The sequence below is a fragment of the Neolamprologus multifasciatus genome, chromosome 3, assembly GCF_963576455.1.
Source record: "Neolamprologus multifasciatus chromosome 3, fNeoMul1.2, whole genome shotgun sequence".
Classification (NCBI taxonomy): domain Eukaryota; kingdom Metazoa; phylum Chordata; class Actinopteri; order Cichliformes; family Cichlidae; genus Neolamprologus; species Neolamprologus multifasciatus.
In genome coordinates, this window is record NC_140441.1 from 39,204 (window position 1) to 61,791 (window position 22,588).

Below are 22,588 nucleotides of genomic sequence, written 5' to 3' on the forward strand. Positions count from 1 at the left end.
GGCAAAAAAGTATTTAGTCAGCCACCGATTGTGCAAGTTCCCCCACTTAAAATGATGACAGAGGTCAGTAATTTGCACCAGAGGTACACTTCAACTGTGAGAGACAGAATGTGAAAAAAAAATCCATGAATTCACATGGTAGGATTTGTAACGAATTTATTCGTAAATCAGGGTGGAAAATAAGTATTTGGTCAATAACAAAAATACAACTCAATACTTTGTAACATAACCTTTGTTGGCAATAACAGAGGTCAAACGTTTACTATAGGTCTTTACCAGGTTTGCACACACAGTAGCTGGTATTTTGGCCCATTCCTCCATGCAGATCTTCTCAAGAGCAGTGATGTTTTGGGGCTGTCGCCGAGCAACACGGACTTTCAACTCCCGCCACAGATTTTCTATGGGGTTGAGGTCTGGAGACTGGCTAGGCCACTCCAGGACTTTCAAATGCTTCTTACGGAGCCACTCCTTTGTTGCCCGGGCGGTGTGTTTTTGATCATTGTCATGTTGGAAGACCCAGCCTCGTTTCATCTTCAAAGTTCTCACTGATGGAAGGAGGTTTTGGCTCAAAATCTCACGATACTTGGCCCCATTCATTCTGTCCTTAACACGGATCAGTCGTCCTGTCCCCTTGGCAGAAAAAACAGCCCCATAGCATGATGTTTCCACCCCCATGCTTCACAGTAGGTATGGTGTTCTTGGGATGCAACTCAGTATTCTTCTTCCTCCAAACACGACGAGTTGAGTTTATACCAAAAAGTTCTACTTTGGTTTCATCTGACCACATGACATTCTCCCAATCCTCTGCTGTATCATCCATGTGCTCTCTGGCAAACTTCAGACGGGCCTGGACATGCACTGGCTTCAGCAGCTTCAGCGTCTGGCACTGCGGGATTTGATTCCCTGCCGTTGTAGTGTGTTACTGATGGTGACCTTTGTTACTTTGGTCCCAGCTCTCTGCAGGTCATTCACCAGGTCCCCCCGTGTGGTTCTGGGATCTTTGCTCACCGTTCTCATGATCATTTTGACCCCACGGGATGAGATCTTGCGTGGAGCCCCAGATCGAGGGAGATTATCAGTGGTCTTGTATGTCTTCCATTTTCTGATGATTGCTCCCACAGTTGATTTTTTCACACCAAGCTGCTTGCCTATTGTAGATTCGCTCTTCCCAGTCTGGTGCAGGTCTACAATTCTTTTCCTGGTGTCCTTCGAAAGCTCTTTGGTCTTGGCCATGGCGGAGTTTGGAGTCTGACTGGTTGAGGCTGTGGACAGGTGTCTTTTATACAGATGATGAGGTCAAACAGGTGCCATTCATACAGGTAACGAGTGGGGGACAGAAAAGCTTCTTACAGAAGACGTTACAGGTCTGTGAGAGCCAGGGATTTTCCTTGTTTGAGGTGACCAAATACTTATTTTCCACCCTGATTTACGAATAAATTCTTTACAAATCCTACCATGTGAATTCATGGATTTTCTTTTCACATTCTGTCTCTCACAGTTGATGTGTACCTCTGGTGCAAATTACTGACCTCTGTCATCATTTTAAGTGGGGAAACTTGCACAATCGGTGGCTGACTAAATACTTTTTTGCCCCACTGTACGTGTGGACGTAGCCTCTGAGCACTCAAAGCTCTTTATACAACTTGCCTCATTCACAAAGGCACTTTTTTCTATGCTCATTCTCTGTAAGTGCTTTCTACCTATCATTCACAAACATTCAACCTCTGATGGATGCATCAGCAAGCAACTTGGGGTTAGCATCTTGCCCAAGGATGTTAGGCATGTAGACTAAAGCAGATGGGATCGAACCACCAACTTTTTGATTAGTAGGTCTACCACCTGAGCTACAGCCACCCCAGATGTACAGGGGCTCTGTATTTCTGTTGAACATGCTGTCCACTACAGCAGATACGGTCACTGCAACAGGAACTGCTGTTGTGCATCATAGGCTAGACCGTCCAATTTAACAGCCTTGCACTTCCAGTCTTCACAGGTAGGCGGGTCCTCCAATGCAGCCCCTGAATTTGGGCACTGCTGATTAACGCCCCACTAAACAGAGGCATATGGAACCTTAGGTGTACAGAAATGTAATTTAAATAAAAAAACAGAAACAACACAGTGTAGTTTGGAGAAATTTCAGCACAACTCACTCAATGCATCACGGCACTAGTTTTGCTTGGCTAATGTTTCTGGCTAGCTTGATGTTCATCGTTAACCTGACTGACGTGTCCTTGTTTCTCTGCGTCCTGTTACAGTGGCCCAGAGGACGCTTGTAGGGCAGAGCTGCCATTTTCTTATTACGTTCACCATACTCTTAACATTTGCCTTGTTGGCAGGAAGTCCAGGTGTTTGTTAGTCAGCTGATGTGGTCTTATTTCAGCTGGTTTGCCGCCTCTCTCTGAGGAGCTCTGGAGATGTGGGGCATTGCTCCTGTTTCATCAGGACCAAACCTGCATGATGCAAACAGGACGAGCTGCAGCTTTAGATGAGCTTCTTTAATCAGACCTTTGTTTTTAAAGTGCATCAGCTCACAGCTCATTGTGTTTCTGATGCTTCAGACATATTTTAACCTCACTGATGAAGACTTAGACCTCTGCGTACATCAACGCAACATGCTTCAACCTCAGAGATGCATAGACCAATTCAAGAGCAGCGTAATGGCTATTATTTGGTAGCAGCATTCAGACATGTTATTGCAGCTGTGTAAAAGCTGTGTTTGAGTCTATTTGTCCTTACACTGATTGCTCTGTACCGTCTGCCAACAGTTCAAACAGGGTGTGAAGTGTCTTTTATAATGTTCTGGGCTTTTTTAGGATAGTGGGTACTGTGAGTGTGGAGAAGGCAATTATGAATAGTGCTTCACTTCTCTGTATGCAGACTGCCTGACATAGAGAAGTCCACAGCAGTGCAAGCTGAATCTTGAACTGTTCATGACTGTCTCCTAAACTTCTCTCAGTAAACAAAGAACACCATCACCACCATCATGGTGACCACACCCACAAGTCCTGGTCTGACACAACTGTACGTCATCAATGCTCCAGGTGATCATCAGGTTGGGTTCTTCTCTGAGCCTCACAGAAATCTGAGGTGATGTTTCAGAGTCAGCTGGATCAGTGATGGAGTCTGCAGTCACAGAATGCTAAAGAGGGAGGAGGAAATCAGACGCATGTGGCATCTTTTATTGTGAAATGCAGGGAGGGAACAAGTTGTTCCGCACATGTGCGGTACAGATGCTCCGTCAGCAGTTTAATACGTTTGACGATTTGGTTAAAATATAGAATAAAAAGTGAATAAAGCTGGACGGAGGACAACATGGCGGCTTTATGAACGGTAAGAGGTGGGAACACGGAGGGCGACGGTCAGAGAGAAGACATAAAGAAGAGGACGACCGGAAGCTGTTTGAAACCGGTGTTGTGTCAAAAAGTGATTGTCTGCCAAAAACTGATTGCTCGTATTTAAACTGCTATAAGTAACTTGTTGGGCTATAATATGTGAAACATGTCAAATGCATCCCTCATGGATGACATAAAGTCATACTGAGCCACAAACAACATTCGTGTAACAAGGTAGAAGCCGCAATCAGTTTTTGGCAGCGACTTTTATATAAATGGCCTGTAAAGTGTAACCTTTATTTATGCAGGTAAAAAATCTCATTAACATTAAATATGTCTTTTCTAAGAGTAAGTTGGCCATGAGGACAGCAGAAACGGCAGCAAATATTACAATAGTTCTGTAAAAATACTTTAAGTGGGGATAAAGGACCGGATTGGTTATAATGTAAGTACAATAACACAGAGCTGTAAAGATACTTGAAAAACAGATATTTTTTAAAATTCTATATATAACCTCTTTGTAAACCCTGTTCACCAAAGTCTATTTACCAACATACGTAAAGATATTACACATAAAAAATACACGGAAACACTGGAAATCAGTTGTTGGCAGGCAATCACTTTTTGGCACAACACTGCTTTGAAAGCTTTGAGCGGCAGTTTGTCCGCACGGGGAGAAACTAGCACCCGGATCGAAGACATGGACCCCCCAGCAGCTGCTGGACCGGGTCAAACCCAGCACCGAGGCGGTGAGTCCCAGTCTGACCCTGTTTCCGCGAAGCGGGGGATAAAGACAGTCCTACGTACATGCAGAGCACTGCGTACGTAGGCTGTCTGCGTCATGACGTAAGGCAGAGCAGCAGCCAATCAGTGTTTTGAGCTAATTCAAGTGCAGAAGTCCATAGAGAAAAGAGTGAATTTAAGGATGTGGGACTGTTTTACATTTATTATTGTGACCTCTGACCTGCTGCTAAATGGTACATGGACTGATTTACCATTAAATAAGGCTTTTCTACTCTCCCGGAGTACTCAAAGCGCTCTATACAACATGCCTCATTCACCCATTCACACCCACTCCTACAACTAAACAAGCTTTATGAGATAATAATAACATGCAAAGATTGGTGACAGTAATTGGAACCATAAGTCAACAGATTAGTTGCAGAGTATTAGCAGGGCAAAAGAAAGGGGCTGTTATGGTGGGGTAAGAATATAATACAAAAACCTGTACATACAGAGGTATGTGTGTCCTGTTGGCACCTTCTAAGAGTAGCATCATCCTTACCACCAGCTGGAGGGATTAGATCGTAGAACTCTAAAATCTGTTTCTTTCAAACATTAAAAATGACAAACCAACAGGAGGATAAATCAAACATTTTATTAATCAGAAATTCAAGTCAATGTTCTTTGTGTTTCTTAGACGTTTCATAGTGCCTTCTTAGATTATATTCTTTCATTACAGCCACACTTTCTCCACACAGAAGACAAACAGGAAGCCTTTCACCTCCGTGAACTCTGCCTCCCACCTGGCTTGAACTTCCCCGTTCTCACCGTCCACCTTCCGTTTAGCCATTATTGGGGAGGGGGGTTGCTGAAAGTTGACATCTGCTCTGAATGCTGATGAATAATGAATGAATAATGAAGCTGAGCCCCGCTTGTGTCACTGCAGTGAGTTCACGGGCTTCCGTTGCATTGTGGGGTATGGAGTATTGGTGCGTGCAAAACCCCAGCAGGCGGCTGTGACCTGCGGGCCGATTCTAATACTAATTAAATATCATCCCGGGGGCCATAGATAGGTCATTCATGGGCCGGATCTGGCCCACGGGCCTTGACTTTGACACATGTGAAATAAACCATTCCTCTGCAGATGATCTGTTAGCTGTTTGACAACTACTCTTTCAAGGATGTTTGATATAAAGGAAGGTTGGAGATTGGCCTATAATTAGCTAAGACTGCTGGGTCTAGAGATGGCTTTTTGAGTAAAGGTTTAACTGCAGCCACCTTGAAGGCCTGTGGTACATAGCTGATTATTAGAGATAGGTTGATCATATATAAGATCGAAGAATTAATCAATGGCAGAACTTCTTTGAGCAGTTTTGTAGGAATGGGGTCTAAAAGACACGTTGATGGTTTGGAGGAAGTAATTATTGAAGTTAACTCAGAAAGAGGCTGAAGGGCTGAAGCAGATGAAGGCTGCTGTTCTGGTGTTTCTATTGGGCAAAGAAGCTGTTTATTTCCTCTGCCACTTTTACAGAGGCTGCACTGTTTTCACAGTGCAGCCTCTGTGGTTGATGATGTCTTGTACTCCTGCCACACCTCCCGTGTGTTGTTGCTGGACAGCTGGGACTCTGTTTCTTTTGTGGTCTGTTTTGGCTTTTTTAATCCCCCTTTTCAGGTCAGCTCGAGCAGCCCTGTACAGAGCTCCGTAACCTGACCTGACGGTAGCATCGCAGGCTTTGAGGAGTGAGCGGACCTGGCTGGTCATCCAGAGTTTTGGTTTGGGAAGACCTGAATGCTTTTGTCCACAGTCACATTTGCAGTACAGAACTTGATACAGTCCAGTACTGATCCTGTGAAAGTTTCTGGTCCTGTTCAAATATGTCCCAGTCTGTCTGTGTGAAGCAGTCCTGCAGTTTGGAGAGAGCTTTTTCAGGCCAGACTGTAACAGTGTTTGTGGTGGGCCTGGCACTGCGTCTGAGGGGGGTGTAGGCTGGGGGAGCAGGAGGGAGAGGTGAGGGAGGGGTATGGCTCTATATGTGTGTTTAATGTTGGAGTAAACATGATCTTGGCAGAGGTGGCTTGTGTTGTTGATTTTTTTTTTAACCTCAGTATGACGCCGGCCCTGCGGCCCTGCTTTTGCTTCCTCTCCCTCCGTCTGCGCTGCCGCCTAGACCCGATAAGGATTCACGGAGAGCCCCGTGGTCTCGCTATGTGATCTGGGATGTTGTGCGTACGATGAAAGTCCCATGAAGATGTCTGGTGCTGATCACTGATGTCTATGAGCTGCTGGCGGGTGAATGTTGAAAGAACCGATAGTGCACAAAGAAACAAGAAGGACGAACAAACTCAACAAAAGAAAGGAGTACTGAGATGGAGAGCCGTGCGCCGCTGCAGTGTGCAGCCCCATCGTAATGTGGACCCGGGATGTTGTCAATCCTCAGGGTATTTTCTTTCAGTAGAGCCATCACTAGCTTTTCAAGAGACAAGAGACACTGTTGCATTTCTGCTTGGAGGACACGTCTCACTGATGTGGCCAAAGCTTTGATCATGTCGTTCTGACTTCTGTTTGAGAGGAGCGAGACGACAGGTCTTTTTCCAGGTCCCTGTCGCTCTTTTATGGCATCGAGGTGTAATTACACCGTCATACTTGATGAACAACTCAGCTAACTCCAAGAAGTTTCCTCACTTTTGACTTGACAAGGTCTCATCATCATTCATTCTTTGGATGTGATGACAGGACTGGTTGGCAGAGTCCAGTATTATCACACATTTGGGCCTCATCATACTGTCTGTGGATTTGTGTGACACGGGCAGGATCAGATGGGCGTGTAAGTCCAAGTAGGTCTGAGAACGTCCTCTCCGTGGCTTCACTCTCCTCTGTCTCTCTCACTCTGGCCTCTTTCTCCTGGCTCACCCTCCCCTCTACATCCTCTCTAGCCCCCCCATTAAACATTGTTTATAAGGATTTGGGACTAAAACCCTCTGAGTACACAGATCGCAGACCCTGGAAAAAATTTCTGTACCCATAAACATGATGAAAAATGTGATTATTGTACTAATGAGCAGTGTAATAATAACTCTTAACTGGTCATACATAAAGGTGTGAATGACCAGATTCATTCATCTTCTGATTACAGTAATGATGGTGACAGTGATAGCCAGCAGGGGGCGCCTCAGCTCCTTTATTTAGTTGCAGACTGCAGCAGCTGTTAGCTGATTGGCTGATCAGTCAGCTGAGTGTGTCAGTTTAGTATGAAACTGCACTCTCAGGTTAGTTTACCTGAAACATTCAGACACTGATGCTGGTTTATCTTCCACCTGTTCAGGTAAATCTTCAGTATGAAAGTTTATAAGGTCAGCAGGAGTTTGACCCTGACAGGAAACAGACTGACTTAAAGTCCTGTAAGGATCATTGATTATTAGACTGTTTCTGTTTCCATCTGTAAAAATGTTCAGACTGAATCATGGAGCCACTTTATTTTCATTTTTTTATCCTGGTGATCTAACAGATTTATTTACATGTAGTTTCTCCTTCGTGTGCCTTCTGAGGCTTTGCTCTGTGGTTACATACTTCATACCTCCACTGGGGGGCGCTCCAGCTTATTCAGTTTTCTGCTGATCAGGAGAGAAAGTTTTCCTCTGACAACTGATGAGTCATCAGCAGCTGGTTTTCTGATTGGCTGCTGGAGGATTTTTACTTTCTGTTTCTATTCATAGAAGAAGTGACAGCATGTGGTCAACCAACACACACACACACACCCATCCTTGTCTTTGTGATGTTGTAGGGACACATGACCAGAGTATTCGTGGTGGGGACCGCCCTTTGTTGGTGATTCTACACCACTGAAAAAGAAAATCAGGCAGTATCTCAGAAAGGACCTAAACGAAGTTATCAGTACAAATGATCAGAGTTCCCAGACCAGACTGGGAGCAGCCTACTGGGGACTTGTCAGGTGTTTAGTAACAGGTGGTCCATGTAAACACACCGTCTGGTTTTTCTTACTTCCTGAGTGCCAGTCAGTACACTTCCAGGTGTAACTTATATTTTGGTACCACTAAAGACCTTTGACTGAAAACTGTCAAGAGTTCTGTTAGGTGATTGGACAACATTAAATTTGTTACACAGTATGGACTCACTTGATGAGGCTTTCATGATTAGATGATGTTGTTACTTTATAAAGCCTGATATTTGTTCAGTAATGTTTATGTGCAATAAGGTTTGATTTATTATACTGAAGGACTGAGTTCTACCTCTTTTTTAAATATTATTCTTTTTAAATTATATTTAAACTTTTCTCTTGAAACCGCAGGGACGGAACCTAATTTCATTGTACTCGTTATAATGGCAGTAAAGATATTCTGATTCTGAGTAAACTCTGACTTCTCTGAATGCTGTAACTCTCCTTTCACAGGTTATGAACACTGCTGTGACATTTGTGTCTTACAAAAACAGTGACAGAGATCATCTGTGATATGGTCCATCATCCTTAGGTGAAGGTGTCACTGAACTCTCTTTTTCTGGTCATCGTCACTTTTGCCCCTGATATCAGAACAATCCTCATCTGTTTCATGAATATGTGCGTCTCCAGTTCAGGTGGAGTCAAAATGATAATCTGTTCCTCTTTAGAAAACAAAGTAAAGTTGGAAAAACAACTAAGCACTTGCTATGTGCACTTTGCATCACATAAGAAGTATCAATGCTTACACAGATCTCTGTAGTTGGTTGTTTCTTTGGTGTAACAGTTCTTCTTTGCAGTGAATCCTGTAGTTGTAGAACATGTTTATTTCCCCTTAAATGAGCCACACATATTAGGTGGTACTCATTTGTACTGGAAAAGGAGCCGCTGATGTACGTGAGTTAATGAGACTTATAAAGAGACCTGTGTGAAAACTAAAGTGCTACTAAGAGTTCAGGAAAGAAACAAGCACGAGACTGCTGGTCATCAGTGCTCATCGATGCCATGACATCATGTTGTTAGTGTGTAGTTGTACACACACAGTGTTCATGGTCAGTGTTAACATCTGATCTCAGTGCAGATCATCAGCCTCTGCCGTTGGTCATACAGGGTGACCTTTGCTGACCTTTGCTGAAGCTCATATCCTGGCACATTACATGGCTGTTTGTGGTGCACGCGATGTTCTTCATGGACCTTTAAACAAGGTGAACTAGCAGTGAGCGTAGCCACCAGCACTGACACTGGTTATACTGGTTACAGTGGGAGAACTGTATGCGTGGTGGGGGCCGCCCTTGGTGTTCGCTCGCTCTGTGGTATAGTATCACTTCCTGTTCCTGCTCAAACACAGTGGTGTTTCTGAGTAGCTTATTTGCTTAGCAGTTTAATTAACAACTTCTAAATACATTCTTTTTTTCACAGTATAATCTTCACGTGCTTCATCCGAAGCACACTTTCTGTGTACTCACTACCTAATTTATAGCCAAAGTATTCACTCACTGTCTCTGTACTGTTTCGCTAGCTTAGCTCGTAGCCGACCCGTTAGCACCATGGCTACTTCACCTGTCCCTTCTGCACTTTCTTGCTCATTGTGTCAGATGTTTAGTTACTCCTCGGCCTCCTTTAGCAGTAATGATATCTGTAACAAATGTAGCATATTTGCAGCTCTGGAGGCCAGGATTACTGATCTGGAGACTCGGCTTCGCACCCTTCACTCACCCTTAGCTAGCCAGGCCCCTGTAGCTGGTGCAGCCGAAGATAGCGTAGGCCCCGCTAGCTGTTCCCCGGCAGATCCCAAGCAGCTGGGGAAAGGCTGGGTAACGGTGAGGAGGAAGCGTAGTCCTAAACAGAAGCCCCAGGTACACCACCAACCCGTTCATGTGTCTAACCGTTTTTCCCCACTCGGTGACACACCCGCTGGGGGTCAAACTCTGGTAATTGGTGATTCTGTTCTCAGACATGTGAAGCTAGAGACACCGGCAACCATAGTCAATTGTCTTCCAGGGGCCAGAGCAGGCGACATTGAAGGAAATTTAAAACTGCTGGCTAAGGGTAAACGTAAATTCAATAAAATCATAATTCACGTCGGCAGTAATGACACCCGGTTACGCCAATCGGAGGTCACTAAAATCAATATTGAATCGACTTTTGTTGTGATTTGGCGCTATATAAATAAAATTGAATTGAATGATAATGAGAGACTGTAATGGTCCAGAAGCACACATAAACTCACCAACACACACACACACGCACGCACGCGCGCACACACACACACACACACACACTTATACTGCAGTAAAGGACCAGAGTACCTCACCCTCTGCTGCTGTCCAGCTTTATCTGCTAACTGCTGACTGACTCAGACCCTGATCAGCTGTTACAGTGTGGATCCAGCAGGGGGCGTCTGACTCTGTGTGTCTCTGCTGCTGTTCATGTACAAACTTCTGCCTGTAGTAACAGCTGACACAGCAGCTGCTGCTTTTCTGATTGGCTGTTGGAGGTTTTTACTTTCTACTTTCTGTTTTCGTCCCAACAAACTGACAGCATGTGTCAGCATGTACACACACAACTACACAAATACACAGAAACACACTTACATGCGCTGATTCAGGTGTTGCTTTTGTTGATACAGATTTTGTTTTATTTTCTTAACTGAAGGCCGATAAAATCAACTTTTCTCCAAAGTTAAAGTTAAAGTTTGTTTCTGCAGTGAGTTCAAGGATCTCTCAGTGAAACCTCTGAAAACAGGAAGCACTCAGAGAACACACCCCTCCACCAATATTTATTTTTAAGTGAATATTTATATATATTCATTTAATTTTCTTTCATATTTTTAATATGCTGTCAGACGTCTGTAGTAAAGATCTGTCCAAATGCCGGCTTGTGTAATTCATCCTGTGGATGGAAGCAACATTTTAATAGACTGTTATCATGACAGTTTCAGTGTTATGAATGTTTTCATGTTGGTCCCTGTGCAGCCTACTTTGGTGAACCTTGTGTATGTGTGTGTGTGTGTGTTGGCCATGCTTGAAGTGAACCAGATCATAATCAAACATAGATCCAGCCTGAGAACATTGGGAATCAGCAGATTCTGCTGGTTGATTGATCACCTCTGGTTATCACAGATTAAACCAGCAGGTTATAAACTTTTATTTGATCAGGAAGTCACTCAGATATTCGTTCATACTGAGATCTGTTAAAACCTGCAACCAGACAAACTCACATCACCGCAAAACACATCCTGACTCACCAAACTCCAGTATAAAAATGACCGATTTAAGTTCTGAGGGCACAAAGCTGTGAGCTCTTCCTCAGTCTGCCACTGTGATGTGTTATTTTATTATATATATAGATATATAGATGCAAGATTTTTATTTGCCACGTGTGCATAGGACCAACAGTCCATGCACATTGGAATTCTTGTGCAGAGCTCTCCAGGTCATAATTTTAACAATATTCAATTCAATTCAATTCAATTTTATTTATATAGCGCCAAATCACAACAAAAGTCACCTTTATATTGCACAGTATATCCTACAACAATAATAGCTACAGAGAAAAACCCAACAATCAAATAACTCAGAAAGATGAATTGGACAAAAAGAGTCTAACTTAACATCAATGGTGCTGAAAGTAGCTGTAGATAATGTTACATCTGTGGGATGATTATTGGTAATTTTTTCTCTAATGATTAAAATTTTATTTGTGAACACTGATCCTGTATTGTATTTCCCCTGGTGGGGAAGGTTACAAAGTGATGCAGTTTAGGCACATTTTTCTGGAGATTACAATGATTAAAGTCTCCCAGAACAATTACAGCAGCGCTTGGGTGTTTATTTTCGTGCTCGTTGTTCATGTCGTGCAGCTACTTCAGTTAGCGGAGGGGGGATGTGCACGACACTCACAATGATGCACTGCAGTAAATAAAAAGGCCTTAACCTCAGAGTCAGAAATTCCACATTTTCAGAGCAGGACTTTGAAATGATCTTACAGTCTGTTCACCATGATTGATTGACGAGGGCGGCTGAAGTAGATGTGTTTCTAATGCAGGACTTACTGTCTGTTTGTAGGATTGCTGTACTGCAGTGAAGGATTAGAGGACTTCCTCTGCTGTCCAGCTTTACCTAGTAACTGATGACTCAGCTGTTTCTGATTGGCTGTCCTGCTGCAATAATCAGCTCTAAATACTTAATTTAACTTTTACACTGTGTGTGTGTGGATCGGTGTTTATTATTAATTGACTTAAACCTGCAGACTCCACTCAGACAGTCAGACTGGTTAAACTGGTTAAACTGGTTTAAAAACATTCCAGCCTTAAACTCTGACTCTGACTGAGTGTGGATCTAGCAGGGCATCTGACTCTGAGCGTCTCTGCTGCCATTCATATAAAAGACTTCTGCCTGTAGTAACAGCTGACACATCAGGAGCTGCTTTTTTTCTATTGGCTGAACAGGAAGTGAAAGCACAGAGAGAGTGGGGACTTTCTGAGAGTTCAGGTGACCGATGGTAAACCTCAGAGATGCTGCTGCTGTTCACATAAAAGACTTCTGCCTGTAGTAACAGCTGACACATCAGGAGCTGCTTTTCTGATTGGCTGCTGGCTGAACAGGAAGTGAAAGCACAGACAGAGCGGGGACTTTCTGAGAGTTCAGGTGACCGATGGTAAACCTCAGAGACGCTGCTGCTGTTTACGTCATGTGACTCAGTTCTCAAACACAGACGCCTAAAAGTCTGAGCTTCATGAAGCTCGCTGTTCTCTGAATACTTGATCAGAGTTCATCACATAAAAACTCCTCCACAGGTTTAACAGCTGTTCACCTCTGATTCCTCAAAAATCAGTGAAAACTTAATCAACCCAAAATCCAACACACGTGTCATAAACCTCAGACTTCAATCATACAGAGGATAAAACTCTGAGCCCAGACATATTTCTCCTGCTCTAAGTCAAATTAAGTGAAGTGTCAGTATTTTGTCCTCGAATCACTCTGATGGTTAAGAAACAGAATCTGACCACGATGGTTTCACTTCTTCAGTTTCAGCAGCTTCAGAGGTGACTCTGCAGCTTTGGAGGATTTTTGGAAACTGCATCAGTGTAGAAGTTTACAGTCAGCAGGTCTGGACATTGAGGCGAATCCGGTTGTGATTTGACACTATATAAATAAAAGTTAGCTCCACTTACACTTCACAATCTATCATCTATCCATCTCCACGCTTTCAGGAGGCTGAGGTGATAAATCTGCGTGGCCCCTCCCCTGTCCGACTGTGTGTGAAAATCCCGTGGAGGGAACTTACGAATCATGGACTTTAAAGTCTTTTTCAGCCGCTCCACCAGCTCATCAGTCTGAGGGTGGCAGACGCTGGTCTGAATAGATTTAACACCCAGTAATGTGCACAGTTCCTTTAGTGTGCGAGACATGAAGGATGTGCCCTGGTCAGTCAGTATCTCTTTCGGGATGCTGACCCAGTAGATGACCTGAAATGGCGCCTGCACTAAACTCTTTGCAGAGATGGTGGGCAGCAGCACTGCTTCCAGGTATCGCGTTGAATAATCCACTAATACAAAGTGATAGCCGCGTGCACTCCGGTGAAATGGCCCGATGAGGTCCATGCCAATGTGCTCAAACAAGACCTCCATTAATGGTAACAAGTGCAAAGGTGCTTTTGGAAGGGATGCCGGGCCAATAAAATGGGGCCATTATTCATTGCTGTATAATGAGCCGCCTGGAAAATCATTTCCTGGTGGCTTTTGGGCACCAACAACACAGGTACACAGAGAAACCGGTTTGTTCTGGTACATTCTGGTACGCATCACACTGCCTCCGCTGTGTTTTTGGATCATGAGCTGTCCCACGCCTTCTCCATACTTTATTCTTCCATCATTCTGGGTTGATCTTGGTTTTATTTGTCCAAAGAATGTTTTTCCAGATCTGTGCGACACGCCTTCCTGCTGGAAAGTGTTGTTCATTTGGTTCATCCACCGCTGTTGTCTTCTGTGGACGTCCAGGTCTATTGCTGAGTTCACCAGTGCTTTCTTTCTTTCTCAGGATGGACCAAACATTAGATTTGGCCACTGCTAATATTGTAGACATTTCTCTGATTTTTTCTGTTTTCACAGCATAAGCATGGCTTGTTTCACCCGCATGGAGAGCAGCTTTGACCACATGTTGTCTGCTCACAGCAAAATCTTCCAAATGCAAGCACCACACCTCAGATCAACTCCAGGCCTTTAATCTGCTTCATTGGTAATGTCATAACAAAGGAACTGTCCACACCTGCCCATCAAATAGCCTTTGAGTCAACTGACCAATTACTTTAAAAAGAGGGTGGCTGATGTTAAAGAGCTGAAACTTCTTTCATCCAGTTTGAATGTGGAAACCCTGACATGGAAGCTGCGAGTCTACAGATCATGTCCATCATATAACTATAAGTGATATATGTTTCAGTGAAAAAACCCATTCTGACCCAGAGTTTTTCAGGCTGAGAAAACGGATAATGAAGGTGAAGAATCAAATTAGTGAGGCTGACTAGTTCCTTGTTTTTACCTTTATTTTTTCTGGTACTGTTGTCTTTGTTTTCTTTTAGCTCTTCTTCAAATATGAGCAACTGTAAGCCTGGTACCCCTAATATTAATAGAGCTAGACATGTTTTAAAACAAGTTCTGTTTTTAGTTTATTTAAAATATTAGGCATTTGTTAAAACTCAGAGAAACTTCCTTCAAGTGCAGCTCATTCTGGAGCTGTTTCCATGCATAAGGGACAAAGAACCTGAGAGCTTTTCCCCCCAACTCAGTGCGAGCTCCTGACCTCATCAATAAGAACAGATTTTTGTGAGTGAATGTAGTAACATCCCATACTGGATAATTTACAATATTAGATATAAGGGGAGAAGGTCATAGATACACAGCAAATCCAGCATGTCCAAATTAACACTGTCAGATTTGATTTCAACACTATTAAAGTGTCTATATGGGTCCACACCAGAGAGTGTTAATTTAACTCTTTTTGGAGAGTTGGTACGTTAACTCTGATTTAGTGTTAAACACCAAATCTGTCTGGAGTTGATAATTTAACACTTGGTGTTAAGAGTTTATATATTAACTCTCAAAGAGTATTTTAGTTTAACTACGTAAGAGTTATCTTCTAATTAATTCTAAAAAGTGGAAATTTTTACTGTTCTGAACTTCTAGAAATTTATTTTGGAAATAAACATTTACTAAAAAGACGCAATGGTTTTTGAAAAACATTTATTCTGAACTGTGCAGCACAATTTCAAAACATTTTCTGAAAGATGTAACAGTGTACATGTTCTCACTTTCATTAGAATTTCGTTTATCAAAAGGTCTGACATAGGTGAGCTGGTAAATGCAAATAACAGCATTCTCATCACTTATTTCAATAAATACAAAATACAATATGCATGACCTTCATTCATCACTTTGTGGAACTTCAACGCACTTCTGCTCTCCCCCATAGTCCATCTTCACAAGCATATCCTATGTGGAGATTGAATAAAAATTAGTTGACACTAATTAATGGCACAAATCAATTGCAGCACAGTAAAAAAAAGGAATCCTTTTTGAGCCATTACTTGTGTAAAGTATTTTCCCAAAAGACAAGGACACAGGCAACAGGTAATACTGAACTAAATGTAAAACCTCAACCTTTTTAATTTTTACCTAAACCGTGTGCACAAAACTCTGGAGGGATCTAAATGCTAATGTAGAACCCAGTCAGGACGTCTGCTACTGCTGTTTGCTCGTTTTTTCATGGGAGATCGTTTTCAGGCTTCAAGTAGCACCATTATATCAACATTTCACATTCTAGACATTGTTTTAAGTGTATTTGACCAAGAAATTTGACTGAAAATTCACATGCAAGCGTTTTTTTCAAGGCTGTGGTATTTGCCCGCAAACAATGCCTTTCAGCTAGCTAAAACAGAATATTATGCTATCAGCGAGCAACATGGCTAATGCCTTTCAGCTAGCTAAAACAGAATATTATGCTATCAGCGAGCAACATGGCTAATACCTTTCAGCTAGCTAAAACAGAATATTATGCTATCAGCGAGCAACATGGCTAATACCTTTCAGCTAGCTAAAACAGAATATTATGCTATCAGCGAGCAACATGGCTAATGCCTTTCACACAGCTTTGTCTCAACTCCAAAGAGCCACAGAAGTAAAAGCTAATATTAATAATTGAAACAATCGTTGAAAAAATGACTTACCAAGCATGGCAAACAACTCAAATATGTAGAGCAAAATGTTCTGAAACGGCTTCACTTCAGCTTCGATTGGAGCCTATGGTGCTGGGGGCGGAGTCTGTGAATTTACTCTATTGGTGTCATAGCCCCTGTAGGAGTTCAGAGTTAAGAGGTCAAGAGTTAATGTTTCCATTGTAACACCTCCAGATTTGACATAGAAACACTCATTTTTAACACTCGATTTTAACTACTATCATTTTACACCTCAGAGTTACATTAAAAGAATGTGACTCTACTTAGAGTAAAATTAACTCTAAGACTACTAACACCAAAACATTTAACACTTTTGAATTTGCTGTGTAGCTTTATAAATGAACATATAAGAACATCCTACAGTACAGTACAACATACACTGATGAGTAAAACTATTGAGGTTTGTGAAAAATCTCAAGGCTTGGTAGTAAACTTCAAGTTTCAAGAGAATTTAAGCACTTTGACGAAGCATTCATATAAACTACGTCTCCGTAGTCAAGCAATGACATGAAAGTGGCAGACACAAGTCTTTTCTTAGCCTCAAAAGAAAGACAGGACTTAATTCGAAAGAAAAATCTGAGCTTCAGTTTTTTTTTTACCAACTGTTTGATATATGACTTAAAGAAGAATCATCAGTCAAAACATGAAAAGTGTTACTAGGTGGAAAATTCTAAGAATTACATTTAGTTGATGAAACTAAACTTATTTTTTTTTAGCAATGAGAGCAAATTTAGAAGTGTGTAAAGTTTGTTGAACAGTATGAAAGGATTGTTGGAGCTGATGCCTGCTGAGGTGTGGATCCAGTGGAATACATCACAGTGTCATCGGCATAAAAATGGAAATTCATGCTTGATACTCCTTGATCAAGAGCATTAACATATAAGGTGAATAATAAGGGCCCCAGAACTGATCCCTGGGGAACACCTTCAACCACATCAGAGAAGCAGAAGATAATGTTTGTTTCTTATTGTCTAAAGCCGCAATAAATATTTTTTACTTTATTAATGCTGTAGTTGTACTGTGTCCTTTTCTAAAAGCAGACTGAACATATGATATAATATCATAACTTATAAGATACTCCTTCAGTTGCTCACTTACAAGATTTTCACAAGCACAGATGATTTTAATATAGGGCTGGAACTGTTTAGGTCACTGGATCACATCTTATAAATAACAGCAGCAAATTGTCCGGACCAGCAGATTAGACAAAAGGAAACAATTTTAGAGCTTCATGTACCTGTGAATCTAAACTAAAACCGAAAGATGAACTTGAAACATCACAGAACTTATGGGCATGTTGTCATCAGGGATATTAAGAGAAAAATAGTAGGTATGCTATAAAGTGAGCAGGAGTGTTTTAACAAAGGTAGTGGACTCAGCACCTGGATTAGGTTGTACATTGCCAGAAATTAAAAGCAACAACACAACTAAACACCAACACTTGTAAGAATCATGTCGGAAATAAGTCATGCTTCCTAAAAATGTTGTCACTAAATGAACATAACTGTTTTGTAAAACCATTACACTAGAAAAAGTAGTGATTAAGACTGGGTTAGACTGATGAACCTTTACAAAATCCAAAGCATATGAACCGTTATGGTTACTCTACAAGATGATGTCACATTGTGATCCCTCTCAGTTTGGCCGTTGTTCAGGGCGGTGCAGAGTTTGAGAAGCTGACACGCTGTCATGCTGTCAAACTCATACTGACTGTGAACTGTTGGGTGGAGGAAGCTGGTTTAGCTGTAGGACAGGTGGTGGGCTATGACAGCCTGAAATCTGCCTCCCGTATGAACGGTGGGATTGTATTCTTTCTTGATATTGTGTCTAAGGTTAATTATTTGGTGGAAAGAGGTGTCGTTATTCATGACACCTTTGTGCCCGTTCTCCCGTTGGTCAGCCCTGCTAAAAAGGTTACCATCTCAAATGCACCTCCTTTTATTAAAAATGAAGCCAAGGAGGTATGGCCACCTCGTTTCTCCCATAAAGATAAAAGGTTTCTTTGGGGTGCAAATCTGCTCCTCAAACATGTTGTGTGTCACAGGAGGCAGGTTTTTATGATCCTCAAAGACACCGCTGGCGAGCTGAACCTGTCTTTCAAGATAGAGGGTTTCAACTGCACGTCTGAGAGCATGAAATGTTTTGGTTGTGGTGGAGAAGGGCATTTAATTTGATCCTGTCCAGAAAGCCTAAGAAACACGCAGCCAGCAGATGTGTCACGGGTTGCCAGGGCACGCCGTGTGAGGATGATTTAGGACCCAGGAAGCGGCAGCTCTGGTGCAAGTGAGTTTAATAAACAAAAATAGATACAAACAGAAATGGCGAGGGTGAACATGAAACTAAGAAATCCTAAACTGGGCAAAACTAACAAAACAACCCAGAAACGAAGATGCAGGGAGGCACAGAAAACTAAATGGGAAGCCGGACGGCGAGAAGCAGACGAACCCACGACAAGGACGAGGGAACACACACTATAAATACACACACCAGTAATCAGGGGATGGGAAACAGGAGGGAAACACACCTGGGAGACATAAGAGCTGACGAGGCCAGGGAAACGTAAACAGAACACACTGACATCAGACAGAGCCCTTCAAAGTAAAACAGGAAACACATACACGTAATGACACAGACTCAGAGAAGCGGACTAAACACAGAGACCTACTACACTAAAGGGGATACACAAGCAGGGAAGACACCAAACAGAGGGAACACAACTAAACCCTGGGAAACCCAAAACAACAGTCATAATACAAAACACTATCAAAAGTAAAAGTACACAACCAAAAGCATGACAAGATGATGTAGTTGGAGGGCAGGCGCCAGCCACCTGGTGGGGAATTGTTGTTCGCCAATGCGAAGCCTGCTGAGGCCACAGGCAGCCCTGCTGCCGAGGCACTAGCCTTTACTGTAATAAGTCTGATAGAAATGACCATTTGAGGTGCGCTGACAGCATGTAAACAGATCTGACTAATGACCAGCCTGCAGGTGTTTTAGACATAAGTCAGAAAGATGAAACAACTCTTGAGTCTGTGTGTGAGGATCTTTGTGAGGATGACAATAATAATGAGTCTGATGAGGATTTGTTGAAATTGTCGCAGAAGAGGAGGAGCTTTGAACCTGCCCACTGTAGTACAAAAATGTTAAAATTCTGGTTCCTGAGCCAGGAACACCAGAATCTGTACTCTCCTGCTGACATCAAGAGGTTCTTACAGAAAACCAAAGGCCTCAGGATGGTGAAAGTGGAGGACTATTCTCCAGACCTGGAGCTGTTTGTTGAATCGTCACGGGTCTCGACCCTATAATCTGATGTGTTGACAGACCAAGAGATTATCTTTTAAAGAAACTGATTTTGAAAGGGAGAGCTCAAGCATTTACTGGTGATGATGATGATGATGATGTTTAGGAACACACTCTATATGTCCCTGGGGGGGGGGGGGGGGGGGGGGGATAATCGAGGGCTGTTTACTGAAAGTTAAAGTCAAATATGAAAATGTGAATTTGTTTTTCTCAGTGTATATGCTCCGACTAAAGGAGTGGACAGAATGTCCTGTGTGATACTGTTAAGGATGTTAGTGATGGTGAGTGTTTGTTCTTATGTGGGGATTTCCCATTGTTGATACCACTCTTTAATGTCCGATACCGATATCATAAATTTGGATATCTGCTGATACCAATATGAATCTGATATAGCGTATTTTGTAATCAATAAAAAAGTTTTTTATAAATATCTTGCTGCATTTTGTATGAGTTCATACTCAAGTTTTAAAAAACAAGAGACTGAAGCTATTCTGTTATACCTGTATGCAAAAATACACTGCAGCCAAAACATTTTATAGTTCAGCAACACTGATCAATCTAATAAACTTAAACCTGCACCATCCTCCCTATTCTGGTATTTTAAAGAGTACTTACCTACCTAACTAATAGGGTTGCCAACTCCCAGCAAAAACATTAGGGAACCACCCCCGCCTTAATCAATGTAAACTTTAATTTAATGACAGTGTAAAACAAATGCACAGAAATCAATTATTTTTCAAGAATAATTAAATAGATTCAACATCTTTCTTCAACAGAATTGCAGACTGCACAGATGGTATCTTCCCAAAGGAAAAAGTACTACAGCTTACTAGGGTATATTAGACTTAACAGTTACTATATACAATAATGGACTTCTACACATTTAATCAGATGACCACTTTTGTTGTAAGATTCAGATAATTATTTATTCAAAGTTTTTAAATTACATATAAAAGAAAAGTATTTGTGCCCCTCTCCCTGTTAATGCCTGTCCCTGTTTCTCCCTGTCTTTTGTATCTCTGTTCCCACCTTTGGCTGAACATACCTGCAGAAATCAACCACCTGTCCCAGATGATCTGATCAGGAACCCACCACATAGGGTGGTGCCTGAGGCTCATTCTTTGTTAAACTTTGCAGTTAGTTCTTAAGCTTGGGTGTATGTCTTACCTTTTTCTCATGCAAGTAATCCCATTGTTCTTTTCCTCGGATACAGACCTCTGGATTTTTCCATGCTCTGGAGTGTTTGGAGAGACTGCCTGAGTTGAGTGAAGAGAATTGTATTGTTTGGACCCCTGCAGCACCTGTTTTCCCCATCACTACCTGTGCTAGGGGAAGCAGATGGAGGCCAATTGCAGCCAACAGTCAAAAACTGATTTTCAAAGGGACCAAAGTACAAGCATTTGTATGAAGTATGTTTCAATAAGGCAGTTTAAATATGATGTATGAGATACAGGCAGGGGCCCAGGGTTAGGCTGAATCCTAGACAAGGATAAAAGTGTCATTATTAGAACATTTTCTGGTAAACAAATACAAGAACTAGTGTTATAGCCAACAACACGAGTAGAGCTTAAGTGTCATGGTCTCTGCGTCTCCTCGGTGGATGGTTTCAGGCTACATGTTGTTTTTAGTTTGTGTTTCTCTCTCTCTCTCCTGTCTGCCTTGGCCCACGCACCTGCGGTGAATCCACCTGATCACCTGGACTCCTGGGATATTTAAGCTGAGGACTCAGAAGGCTTCTTTGCTGGATCGTTGAGTTACTCTCGTCAGTACAGCCCCGATAAACCCCGTTTGTCGTGTGATTACTCTGTTTAAGCTCACCGCAGTTCTCTTGTGCTCAGGTTCTCAGACTCGTCCGTAACCCCGATCTGTTTCCCTGGTGGCGTGGAGTGGAGTAGAGTGAGAGTGAGTGACAAAACAAACGTGTGGGATACAATACGAGAGGAGCGAGTGAGCGGAGCGTGTTTTGGACTTTCTCCCCTTTCCCCCCCGGACCGTTGCATACCCCCTGCCCTGTACACTGTACATACTTTCACGAGGTGTTTTGTAAATAAATTGACGACTGCTATTCCAGTTGCGCTGGTCTGCGCCTGAGTCCATTTCCGCCTGCGTGACATTAAGTTATCACAGAGAGAATGTGAACAATAAAACCTAAAAACAAAGATTCAGATTTAATCTGTTGGGGCAATCTGTGTGTTGATGGGTTCATGACCTTAAGTGGTGTGCAGTGTCTGTGCTGCATTCAGTTGTAATGCAGGGTCATCCTGGATGATTTTCCAGGAGGCTCATTATAACCCCATGACAGGGCATATGGGATGTGACATACCTCTGGAGCAATTAATGCCCTGATTTTATTGGCTGGGCATTCAGGCAGGATATGCACCAATGGTGCATGTGCATGTCCTGGGGGGGCTGAAACCTGCTAGCAAGGGCTCTCTGGTCAGTGTTTTTCATCTTTACCTGGCTAGTGGTCAAGGTATCCTTGGCTAAAGAGCAAGCTGATTTAAGGCAATTTCTCATTTTGGCAACATACTCATGTCCACACCTCATGTCCAAACACAGGTTCAGCAGGACTAAACCCAAATGATTCTTGCACTGCTTCATGCACAGCAAACTACAGAAATGGGATGCCTTCATTCCAGTTCCTGCCTGTATCCAGACAGTTTTTGTGGAGGATGGACTTTAACGTTTGGTGAAATCTTTCAAGTGCTCACTGACTTTCAGGGACTTGGCAACTTTATAAACATGACAGGTAGGACAGTATAGTGCTACATCAGATTTGAGTCCTGGCCAGAAAAGGTGCTTGAGGACTTTTTTAAATAAGTTTTTTTTTATGCCAAGTGCCCTGACAGTGGATGATCATCTGTTAAAGCTGCCAACAAAATGCCACCAAAGAAGGTCACAGTCTGAGGACTGGATAGAGGAGATTAAGAAATCTCTAAATGTTATGTCAGGAGAGCTTTCTAATATCTCCAAACAACAGAAGTTGCTATTGGATACGATGGGACAGATTAAAGAACTGCAGAAACTAAATGAATCAGAATCAGAATC

General features: G+C 42.4%; 2 long non-coding RNA genes across 2 annotated transcripts; one reads left to right on the forward strand and one right to left on the reverse strand.

The window, feature by feature from the left end:
* Positions 1–15,303: 15,303 nt before the first annotated feature.
* On the reverse strand, positions 15,304–16,576 carry LOC146520901 (uncharacterized). The gene is made up of 2 exons (XR_014873241.1): positions 16,232–16,576; positions 15,304–15,497 (listed from the first exon to the last, which is right to left on the reverse strand). It is a non-coding gene; the product is annotated as an uncharacterized LOC146520901 (long non-coding RNA).
* Positions 16,577–19,690: 3,114 nt separating this feature from the next.
* Positions 19,691–22,076, forward strand: LOC146520902 (uncharacterized). Its single transcript, XR_014873242.1, has 3 exons — positions 19,691–20,843; positions 20,879–20,930; positions 21,387–22,076. It is a non-coding gene; the product is annotated as an uncharacterized LOC146520902 (long non-coding RNA).
* Positions 22,077–22,588: the final 512 nt, after the last annotated feature.